The following is a 10,463-nucleotide window of genomic DNA, read 5'->3' on the forward strand; positions in this document are numbered from 1 at the left end:
GCCATCGTCATTGGCTCTGGTGCTGTTGCTACAATAGGTGCTTGCTCAACCACTGGTGGTTGATTCCTGTCTTCGTTCACATTTCCAACTCCACTTCTAGTTCTTACCATTTTTGATCTTCACACCAAATAAGGTGAATTCAGATCCTCAATCACGATAGATAATTAAATCATCCTTATTACTCCAAAACATTTAAATGTTAGTTCTAATATCGTAACCGTACGCTTAGAATCCTAAACACATAAGGTTTCCAGATCCGGTCAGCAACAGACCATAGATCTGAACAAATAATAGCATCAATATAGCTATCACACAAAACACTTAGCACATAAAAGCATCTTAGGCATTATTCCTAAAATAAACTAGCGCTTATGTCAATTTAGGTGTACTACCTAACACATTTTAGAAACACTCCTCAAAATCATTACTTAGCATTCTAAGTTTAAGTCTAGAAATTTCCTACAAATTCCTAGTTCGCTTAAACTAATGCTCTGATACCAACTGTGACATCCCCAATTTCACAGCCAAAAAAGACCGATTTGTTTCTGCTTTGTTTTTAAAATCAGAGTAATCTTTTAAAGAAAACGGTTGCGGAATTTGTTCCCAAAACAAGATATGATAATAACTTATCAAAACATTTCTCAAAGAGCATGTATTTTCATTTGATAATAAAATATTGGGATGTCATGTTCTGATATGGACATATAAGCATAAACAGAACTTACATTTAATTACACTAAGGATTTATATCTCCTTTAAATCTCTCTGTGAAATATGTCTTCGTATCAATACTTGTGATACAAAGAAAACTGAGTGGGTCAGGCTTGGGATCCTGGTGAGCATACAGGGTTTTCATCCCACAACGTTATATCATATATTTATAAATATAGAACATTCAAACTGTACAATTTCACCACATAAAGGCAACTCTTATCTCACCCCATCGATCCTCACAACGACACGATCTAAACTCCCGTATCTAAAATTTTCCTCTTTACCTGATCCCTACTCACGGATCTAAAACTATCCTCTTCACCTGATCCATACTCACGGATCTAAAACTAACCTTTTCACCTGACCCATACTCACGGATCTAAAATTAACCTTTTCCCCTGATCCATACTCACAGATCTAAAACTAACCTCATGATTTGATCCATAATATAAGCATAAACATAACTTACATTTAATTACACTAATGATTTATATCTCCTTTAAATCTCTCTGTGAAATATGTCTTCGTATCGATACCTGTGATACTAATAAAACTGAGTGGGTCAGGCTTGGGAGCCTGGTGAGCATATAGGGTTTTCATCCCACAATGTTATATCATATATTTATAAATATAGAACATTCAAACTTGTACAATTTCACCACATAAAGGCAACTCTTATCCCACCCCATCGATCCTCACAACGACACAATCTAAACTCTCGTATCTAAAATTTTCCTCTTTACCTGATCCCTACTCACGGATCTAAAACTATCCTCTTCACCCAATCCATACTCACGGATCTAAAACTAACCTTTTCACCTGACCCATACTCACGGATCTAAAACTAACCTTTTCCCCTGATCCATACTCACGAATCTAAAACTAACCTCATGATCTGATCCATACTCCCAGATCAATAATTGTACTCATTCCATACTCCCGGAATAAGGACAATTAACTATACCCTAATCCTGATCTGATCCATACTCCCGAATCTATAACTGTGCCCAATCCATACTCCCGGAATAGGGACAATTAACTTAGTCTTAATCCATACTCCCGGACGAATAACAAGTTTTATCTTTTTACCTGACCCATACTCCCGGATCTAAAACTAACCTCTTGGTCTAATCCATTGTAACAACCCGAAATTCATATCCCTAAATGTAACCCTTTTCGCGACTCGTTCCGATCATCCAATCGCCGTTTCCGATTTCGGCATTTTGTTAAGTCATTATTGAATGTTTTATTTTATGACTTAATGAGTGTCTTAATACCCTTAGAACTCATTCTAACGCCTCGTATTAATGGTCGGAACATTTCTAGAATCAACCATATCGGGTTACGGCAAATTGGCCGAGTGCGACCAAAAGCCCCGTCTAACGCCGGTATCGAGTAGAATTCTACCGTGTCCCGAACTTGGACACTATTTAAAGTGATCCAAGTCTTCATTTTGAAGCTTTTGCTCCATTCTACAACTATCACTCCAACCTCTCTCCTAAAACTAGATTTAAAGGTCCAAATCTAGAGTTTAAGGTCTCAAATCTTCAAGGTACCTTCCTATACTCATTTTGCATCATATTGGACCTTCAAATTCAAAATTTATTCATGATTTAGAGGCTTGTATATGAGTTTACGGCCCAGGATGGTGCTTAGGCCGTAAACCCATATTTAAAGGGTTTTTAAGCCCTTAAACCCTTCCATGACTCAAACTAGACCTAGATATGACTTTTAGAAATTTGGTAATGGACTTAGAACACTTCAAACATGAATTTTGGGGGATTTGTATGAGTTTACGGCCAAGGCATGTGCTTGGGCCGTAAACTCCTAAAGCATGGGTGTAAACTCATTTCCAAGGTGTTAGAAAGCCATCCAACACCACCAAAAGCCTTGGAATAAATCATAGAACCAACCAAAAATAGTTTAGGGACCTTAAACATAACAAAACCTCACATATGAGAGTTTACGGCCATAGAACATGCTCCAGGGCCGTAAACTCCTAAAAATATGTCAATTGGTACCCCAAATTCATTTCAAGGCTTGTAGGAATTTTTAGAATCACATGTGATTAACTTTGAGACATTAAAAACACATATTCAAGGGAGTATGAGAGTTTACGGACATAAGCTCCATGTTAAGGCTGTAAACTCCCTTAAGTGTTGTATTTGGTGATTTAAATTCATTCCAAGCCTTAGGTAAAATTGTTCCAACCCTTCCCAAGTGATTTTGGCCATTTAAGCTCAATAACCCTTGCCAACATGAGTTCACGCCCGTGAACTCATGTGTGGGTAGTGTATAGGCCATAAGCTCATTAGGAAGTTTACTCTTGGGGAGTAAACTCAAATCCCAAGTCCCTCGCTTCAATTCCCGTCCGTAGATGTCACCCGGGTCACTCCAAACACCCGTTTTGAGGTGTTTTCGTTCGTTGGAGTGTGACTTCATATCTAATTAGAGTTTATGAATCTAATTAGATATATGTGTATGCCATTTCATTTTACATAGGAACCTCGCGTGTTATCAGGCCTCGATTCGACGTTTAGCATCCGAAATCGACACATTTCCGCGTCCGGTGAGTTCATACCCCTACCCTTTTTAAATGGTTTTTTTTTAATGTTTTCAGGGGGGAATACAAGCAAAAGTACAAGAATATATTGTACTTAAACTTATGATTTCAGTTAAATGGTTTCATAATTGTATATTTTTAAGAATTGAAAACCTTTTAACAAACTGTTTTAACTTGCAGAGTTATTTGTTTAACCCGATTTTCAATTCTTCTTATACACTGTTATATTGTATACTTTATGTTTGATTGTTCACACTTAAACTGATAGGACACATAAACCATTGTAATGTCTGTAATAAAACACTAAGGTTCGAGTGTAAAAGATAGACACCATCAGAAAACATAAAACATCTGTATGTCCTTAACAATACACCTAGGCTCGAGTGTGATAGATAAATACAATCATAATACACAAATCAATTGTAATGTCCTTAATAATACACCTAGGATCGACTGTAAAGGACAATCACCATAAGATAACACATATATCAATTGTAACGTCCTTAATAATACACCTAGGATCGAGTGTAAAGGACAGTCATTATTAGATAACACCTAGGCTCGAGTGTAATGTCCTTAATAAAACACCTAGACTCGAGTGTAAATGACAGGTACGTTAGAACTTAGTTAGTCGTAGATACTACTTTCCTAGTCGAAAAGTAAAGAGTAATCTTAAAGATTGGAAACACTGTTGGATATAGTGTCTAAGTCCATAACTATATTTGGTATATATACTTGACCCGACCCGGCATGGTCCATTTGGGTTGCACTTCACCCGAACAAGTTATGGATAATATTTGAGAATAGTACAAGTTATGATTTATTAATATATTATAAGTTCTAATATATTAATATAAGATCATATTATTTAATTAGTACTGATCTATAATTAATCTAGGATTAATTTAGTGATAAAAGATATTACTGATTAAATATGGGCTTCTATATTTATATAGTGTGGGCTTATGCTTATTTGGAATGGGCTAGGCTTGGATGGAGAAGTCCATGGATACTCCATGGAGCTTTAACCCATGGATCTCATGGAAATGAAGAGACATGGGTATTAGGGTTTACATGGATGTAACCCTAATCCACCACACTATATAAAGGAGGCTTTGGCTCTTGAAATCACACTAGTTGACACATGTTGAGGTGAGGGCCGATTTCAAGAGAAGTGTGACTATTCTCTCAAAGTTCCAAGTTTGTGGTGATTTGTGACTTACATTTGAGGCATCCACATTATTGGTGCTAGGCTCTAAAACTCCAAGGAATCAACTACAACTACAAGGTAAGTGTTTCTACTAGCTTTATTTGATTCAAGTTCCCCATGCCATGCTAGTTAGGATATAAGCCTTGGAAAAATAATTATTTGCATGTATCTTAGACAAACATAGATCCAAGGTTTATTAGGGTTGCATGTACACTTAGGAAGTGTTAGAATGCTCAAAACCCAACAGTGGTATCAGAGCCTAGGCTTGTTTGTTTGATACTTGTTGCAATATGCTTGAAAAAGTCGAAATCTTGCTGTCTGACTGATGGACTCGCCGAGTCCATGGGGGGACTCGCCGAGTCCACTTGTATCTTCAACCTACTCGCCGAGTAGGTTCATGCACTCGACGAGTAGGGTCGACAGAGTGCAGTTTTTCGACTTTAGTTGCTGGAAATGGATTAGAAACATTACCCTAGACTGTTTTGGTACTTGAAAACTTGTTTTAGAAGGTGTAATGTCTTTTCTAACTCATTTACAACAACTAGTTATCAAAATTACAAAGATTAAGTGTGATTTTGATATATGAAAGTGTTCATGTTCATGATCTTGTTCTTATGATGTTTAGATGATCATAGGAATTATTTGTAACCTATGTGGTAGATTAATTCTTGATCATAATGTTATTTAACGGAGTCCATAACTTGTCCTCAAGTTATGGAAAACCAAAAGTCTCTTGGATTGAAAACCATTAAAAGAACACAAGAGTTAGAAAAATGAAGAGTCTTCATTTTATTACTCTATTAAACTCATAAGTTACAAGATATGAAAAGTTTTGAAAGTTTACAAAACTTGCCCTCAAGTTTTGGAACAAGTAAAGTCAAGTTAAAACTTTAGTTCCAACCCTTAGAATTTTAAAAGTTAAAATTCAACCCTTATACTTATATTATTATGATTTAATAATTATATATATATATATATATATATATATATATATATATATATATGTATAAGAACAAAGTCGTCTTACCGCTAGTACGCCTCATTCACGAAGCCGGTCTATAAGGTGGGTATAAGGTTGTTGCCTATAAAATGGTGACTTAATGGGTGTCCACTCTCACCCACCGCTTGCTTGACTGGTGGAGGGTCGTTAGCCGAACGGGTAAGACAAGGACTTATAAATTCTCATTCAAAGTATGATGAATATTATAAAGTAACTAAATGTTTTATTAAATTCCCAATCTTAGTTACTTTAGGAAAAATGTGAATAAGGTGCTAATCCATGAAATTACACTTTACACTTTGTTTAAGTCGTTGGTGGAGCGTGTGTGGTTAACCGGCACACTAACTTGGACTTAACAAGGTAGGTAAAGGGTGACTTAAAGGTTTATTATAGTATCGATGGAGCGTGTGTGGTTTACCAGCACATCGATTGAGTGATAAACTTTAAAGGGTACCAAGTGATTTGCATGGTTACTTCACACCTCGTTTTGTGATCCTCGGCATCCCAGTCACAAAACTTGGAGGGCACACTCGAGATTGAAACATGCCTTTGAAAAGTTCATTGAATCTCAAAGAATCTAGGAATTTCTAAGAACCAATCAAAAACCTAATACTTAAATATTTCGGTTTTCGTGGTGGAAATTGGTGAATCGTCATTCACCTACCTTTCAAATATGGTATAGCTTAGATTACGGCATACCTCTTCTAAGTTATATTATATTGTGATTGGATCCTAGCCTTAATATTACATTTGGGTGTTTTATTAAGGACTCTCTTATATCTAAACTAATCTTGTTCTCTTATTTTTAGATGTCTTCAAACAATGCTGCTTCTGGCTCTAATCCTAATGGCTCCTTTACCCTTATGAACTTGTGTGGGAAAGTCACCTTTGATGGATCCAACTTCAATGAGTGGATCAGAAACATCATGATGATTACCCGCTACGAGGACAAAGAATATGTCCTTGACAAGGAGCTTAAGGAGATTGATGAGACCACTGCAACTCCTTAGGAGATCGCTGAATTTCGGGCACATGAAAGGGATGCTACGAAAGTGGCTTGCATCATGATGGCCACAATGACAGCGGAACTCCAAAAGTCTTATGAGGATTTCTACCCTTATGAAATGCACCAAGATTTGATGGAAAGATACCATCAAAGTGCAAGACAAGAGAGGTATGAAATCATCTGCTCCATGATAACAACCATGATGAAGGACGGGGAATCCGTCACGAGCCACATGCAGAAAATGCAAAGGTATGTGGATCGTTTGCTGAAGCTTAATGTGAACTTCCCTGAGGATCTTGCAATAGATATCATTTTGCACTCCTTACCATCGTGCTATGATCAATTCCGCATGACATATCACATGAATAAGGAAGAGGTCACACTCAGCAAACTTCAGGGACTTCTCAAGACCGCAGAATCAGGTCTTAAGGGGAAGTCGGTTGCTATCACTCCTACTCCAAACTCAACTCCGGTTTTGGCAATTGGGAAAAGTCGATGGAGGAAGAGAAAGAGGTCCTCGAAGGGTACCAAGGCTCGGACCCTTGATGGCTCTTCTTCAAGTGGAACCAAGAAAGGTTTCGTCACTCCTTCTTCTGACCCAAAAGAGGCTGAATGCTTCTATTGCCATGAAAAGTCTCATTGGAAGCGGAACTGCCCAAAGTACCAGCAGGATGTGAAGGATGGGAAAGTCAAACCCAACCATGCAGGTACTTACACTATCATTTCTAATAACTCACTCCATTCTAAATCTTGGGTCCTTGATACCGGTTGTGGTATTCATATTTGTTGTGACTTGCAGGGACTAAGAAGAAGTGAGAATGTGGAGCAAGGAAGAATAAACTTGATCATGGGGAATAGGAAAGCTTTACCTGTTACCAAGATTGGAGTTTATACTTTATCGCTAAGTAGTGGGTTTAATTTAGATTTGAATAAATGTTGTTATTCGCCAGGAATGGCAAGAAATATTATTTCCTTTCATGCTTTGTACAAACAAGGGTTTACCTTTTCATTTAATAATGAAGTTGGTTCTATAGATGTTTTCTATAATAATGTTTTTTATTTTAAAGCATTACCTTGTGATGGTGTGTATGAAGCTGTATCTGTTGTAGATAACTTAGGAAATAATGTTTTGTGTATTGATTCTACTAATAATAATAACTTGGATAAAGCATCATTATGGCATTGTCGTCTTGGACATATAAGCAAGAAACGCATAGGCCAACTCCAAAAGGATGGAGTCTTGGAGTCGTTTGACCTAAAGTCAAATGATAGTTGCGAATCATGCTTACCTGGAAAAATGACAAAGTCACCCTTCACAGGCTCGTGTGAGAGGGGTGAAGGTTTGTTGGACCTTATACACACGGATGTGTGTGGACCACTCAAACATGCCATAAGGGATGCTAATCGTTATTATTTGACTTTTAATGATGATTACAGTAGATATGGATATGTCTACTTAATCAAGCATAAGTCAGAGACTTTCGAGAGGTTTAAGGAATTTAAACAGGAAGTCGAGAATCAATTGGGCAGGAACATTAAGATGCTTCGATCCGATCGAGGAGGTGAGTATCTTAGTTCAAAGTTCCTTGACTATCTTAGGGAATGTGGGATTGTCTCACAATTGACACCTCCCAGGACACCACAGTTGAATGGTGTGGCTGAGAGGCGTAATCGAACCTTGTTGGATATGGTTCGTTCCATGATGAGTCGAGCTATTCTACCAATCTCATTATGGGGGTATGCCTTAGAGACTGCCGCCCATATTCTTAATCTTGTCCCTACAAAGAAAGTTGCCAAAACTCCTCACGAGATGGACTGTCAAAGTACCTAAGCTAGACCACATCAAGATTTGGGGTTGTGAGGCTTTCGTGAGACGCGAGACTCATGATAAGCTCGAACCTCGAAGCGAGAGGTGTATTTTCATCAGCTACCCACAACAATCCTTTGGTTACCTCTTCTACAGACCTAGTGACAATGTGGTCTTTGTAGCAAGAAGAGGAGTCTTTCGAGAGAGAGAATTTATAAGCCAAGGAGACAGTGGGAGGCAAATTGATCTTGAAGAAATTCAAGAATCAAGCGGTGAAGGAACTTCAAACACTAGCCCTCAACTTGAGGAGGAAACTCCTATTGAGCCAGTTGATGAGCCTGTACCTCTGAGGCGTTCCACGAGAGTTAGGAATGCACCTGAGCATTACTATGGTTTCCATATTACTGCGGAAGGTGAGACACTTATTAGTGATGAGACACTAGTAGGTCTGGATGAACCTAACAGCTACACGGAAGCCATGGCAGGCCCTGAGGCTGCTAAATGGAAAGAGGCCACGGATAGCGAGATACAATCCATGTATGACAATCAAGTTTGGAACTTGGTTGAGAATGTACCTGGTCGTAAGACTGTAGGGTGCAAATGGGTCTTCAAGAAGAAGACTGACATGGATGGTAATGTACACACTTATAAGGCTAGACTGGTTGCAAAGGGCTTCTCTCAAATTCCTGGAGTGGACTATGATGAGACCTTTTCTCCAGTAGCCAAGATTAAGTCTATTCGGGTTCTGTTGGCCATAGCTGCATTTCATGATTATGAAATATGGCAAATGGATGTCAAAACCGCTTTCCTTAATGGAAAGTTGGCTGAAGATGTTTACATGAGTCAGCCAGAGGGTTTTGTCAGCAAAGAGTACCCTAATAGAGTGTGTAAACTCGAGAAATCCATTTATGGATTGAAACAGGCACCTCGCAGGTGGAATCTTTGCTTTGATGAGAAAGTCAAGGAATTTGGCTTTTCGAGGAGTGAAGATGAATCTTGCGTCTATATCAAGGCTAGTGGGAGCATAGTCAGTTTTTTGGTACTGTATGTGGATGACATACTACTCATAGGAAATGACATCCCAACCCTGCAGGAAGTAAAGTCCTGGCTTGGGAAGTGTTTCGCTATGAAGGACCTTGGTGAAGCTGCCTATATCCTAGGGATAAAGATTTTAAGAAACAGGAGTAAGAGGCTAATTGGACTTAGCCAAAGTACCTACTTGGACAAAGTGTTGAAAAGATTCAACATGCATAACTCCAAGAAAGGTGAGTTACCCATTCAGTGTAACGCCAGATTGAGTAAGACACAAAGCCCTAGTAGTGAGGCTGAAATAGCATAAATGAGTCGATTTCCTTATGCTTCAGCTGTAGGATCGATCATGTATGCCATGACGTGTACTCGACCTGATGTAGCTTTTGCTTTGAGCATGGTTAGCAGGTATCAGGTGAACCCTGGTAAGGAAAACTGGACCGCGGTAAAGAATATCCTCAAGTACCTGCGAAGGACTAAGGACTGGGTCCTTACCTTCGGTGGGAGTGATGACTTGAGAGTTGTAGGGTATAGTGATGCTAGCTTCCAGACTGATAGGGATAATTTCCGCTCTCAGTCAGGCTGGGTCTTTACCCTAAACGGAGGAGCAATTTCTTGGAAGAGTTCCAAGCAGGAGACAGTGGCTGATTCCACTTGTGAATCAGAGTATATAGCAGCGAGCGAGGCAACAAAGGAGGCGATATGGCTAAAGAACTTCATCGGAGACCTTGGAGTTGTACCAGCTATAAAAGAGCCAAGGGAGATTTTCTGTGACAGCAATAGTGCGGTTGCCTTAGCCAAGGAACCAAGGGATCACGGGAGATCCAGACACATCGACAGAAAATACCATTTTATCAGACATCGAATTGAAGAAGGACTCCTCATGGCGAAGAGGGTATCATCGGATGAGAACCCGGCAGATCCCCTCACGAAGGGACTGAGTAGGGTTAAGCATCTCCAGCATGCTCGGAGCATAGGGCTGAAGGATGATATAAGTTTTAGTAGTTAGATAACCCAGAAATTTGTAAAGTGTAATTGACATTTGATGATGAATAAAAGGTGTTTTATTTATGAGTAAAGTGTTGCTATCTCTTGTCGATCTTTTACTATATTTCTTTTGCATGTTTTGACTTC

The sequence above is a fragment of the Lactuca serriola genome, chromosome 6, assembly GCF_051521515.1.
Source record: "Lactuca serriola cultivar US96UC23 chromosome 6, Lser_US96UC23_V15, whole genome shotgun sequence".
Lineage (NCBI taxonomy): Eukaryota > Viridiplantae > Streptophyta > Magnoliopsida > Asterales > Asteraceae > Lactuca > Lactuca serriola.